This window comes from Echinops telfairi, unplaced genomic scaffold (genome assembly GCF_000313985.2).
Source record: "Echinops telfairi isolate 266 unplaced genomic scaffold, ASM31398v2 ScPeMD7_7461;HRSCAF=8499, whole genome shotgun sequence".
Classification (NCBI taxonomy): Eukaryota; Metazoa; Chordata; class Mammalia; order Afrosoricida; family Tenrecidae; genus Echinops; species Echinops telfairi.
The window spans coordinates 5,616,993-5,619,207 of NW_022111361.1; the positions used below are offsets into that span (position 1 = coordinate 5,616,993).

The 2,215-nt window shown below is 43.4% G+C and overlaps 1 non-coding gene across 1 annotated transcript; it reads left to right on the forward strand.

Annotated features, from left to right (window-relative positions):
• Nucleotides 1–1,901: 1,901 nt before the first annotated feature.
• Nucleotides 1,902–1,975, forward strand: TRNAN-GUU. Its single transcript has one exon. It is a non-coding gene; the product is annotated as a tRNA-Asn (tRNA).
• Nucleotides 1,976–2,215: the final 240 nt, after the last annotated feature.

Consider the following 2,215-nt stretch of genomic DNA (forward strand, 5'->3'; position numbering starts at 1 on the left):
TGTGAAAGGGGTCACGACCCACAGGTTGAGAACGGTGTCATAAAGATTTCCAGACGCCCACAGGGGCACTTCTACTTCGTCCTATACGGTTGCTATGAGTTAGAATAGACTCACTGGAAGGGAGTTGAGAGGTAACACACTCAGCTGCGAACCGACAGGCGGCAGGTTCTGCTCGATTCCTCAGGGGAGAAACACCTCGATTCTGGGCTTCGCATGAGAAAGAAATGCACGCTGAAGCCTGGTTTGTGATCCAAGTGAGTTTTTATCAATGAATGAAGTTTCAGGCTTTACAGTTAACTGAACCCAGGTCTGCATCCTCACACACGTGGCAACCTGAGGGGAAGGAAGGGGAGGGGGAGAGAGAGAGAGAGAGAGAGAGAGAGATAAAAAGAGAGAAAGAGAGAGAGAGAGAGAGATTAAAAAGAGAGAAAGAGAGAGAGCGAGCCGGGAGTCCCCTAGAGCCGGCACGTTGAATTCGGAGTTCTTGTCACCTAACCTGTGAGAAAATAAATTAGGGTTTCTGAAAGCCATCCACTTGTGGTATTTCTTACACAGCAGCACTAGATTGATCACTAAGACAGGTGGTGAACTGGTAGAATGAGCGCAAGAACAACAGAAGAGCCACGAACACCCACAAATATTTACCTTTGGAGAAGAAAAGCCAGTGGCTGGCATTTTTAGCTCAAAAGAACAAGTAACTAAAATGTAAATGATGAAGGTGGCATCACAGAGCAAAATCAAACGCCCTGGCTCTTTAAAAGCATTTCCTGGATTGTTTTTTCAAATTCAGAATTTTCAAGTGCACTTTTAGAAGTCTGTTGAAAACGCAATGGTGCAGCGTGGTGTGGTTTTACAGATGTTTAACATCTCAGCTGCTGTTTCGTTTTAAAGCCAATTTAGGTGGTTTATCTCAAAACAGGAACTCAGAATGTTGATTGAACAAAGGGCACGTCTTCCCCAAAGAGCAGTTTAGTGACTGAAGAATTTAAATAGAGCTCTCAAGTCGAAACGAGCACAATTTTGAGGAAAGAGTTTTGAAGGGTACTTTAAAAGGCATCAGGAAACAGGCTCACACAAGGGAAATTTTCATATAGATTATTTTACACACAAAAGGAAAACATTCATCTATTTGTAGGGATGTTTGCTAGCAGTGTTTCTAGGTTGAGAATTTTCAGTAGTTACAGATTATACTTTTTATTTTTTAATTACTCTTCCTTCAAACCGGGTTATATGTATATGTAATCTCTTTACTTCATCTCGTGGTTTCATCTATCGCAATAGAGATAGACACATTCTGAGAACCCTGGCTTTTAAGGAACAAGACTCAAATGTGGATGGGGAGGCTCATTTAGGGAGAATCACAGGGAATTCATTTTCCAGCCGCTCCTTTCCAGAATAAGGAATATTAGTGTGGCACATAATTGCAGTACAGGTTGGTAAAGACAAACAGGCATTACATAGATGTATTGAATAATACCTTCATATAAAAACAAAGAAGGAAAATACAATTAAGATGACCTTGGGAAATCTACCCGACTAGTTGTAAATAATGGAGATTAATAACGAAAAACTGGACAAATAAATTAGGTGGGGGGCGGCGGGAAGGACAAGAAACAGAAAGATTTATCTTCTTAAAATAGAACGTTAAAAAAAAAAATAGAACGCTCCAAACAGAAGTAGGAATAAAGCAACAATGTTTTAATAAACGTCTTAGTCTTTAAGTCCATTCGATCTTGTATTTTATAATTTTGTAGTATGCATAAAAATGGAGATTCGAATTGCGAAGGTAAAAAAAACCCTCTGACTTTAATAAGATGAATCAGGAAGTAAGAAATAACCGCTGCGCACCGCCTTTGTTATTCTTCATAAAGGCTATGCCAGCAGAAGCAGTTTGCATCAGCGTCTCTGTGGCGCAATCGGTTAGCGCGTTCGGCTGTTAACCGAAAGGTTGGTGGTTCGAGCCCACCCAGGGACGCTCCGTGTTTTTATGATTTCCTCACTGGTCGTTTTGCACCAATCTCAGACTTGGTGCTGCCTGCCACGCCGAGGTCGATTTCCAGGGTCCGGAGAGAAGCCACAATTCTCAAGACGGGCCGCCCCGGGCGGGTGGCCGGCCCCGGCCTCCTGCATCTCCTTCTTCCGCCGGGGTCTCCAGCGCTTCCCAGGCAGCGCACGCTTCATCTCCTCTCCCTCCTGCCGTGAGCTCCCACTCCCC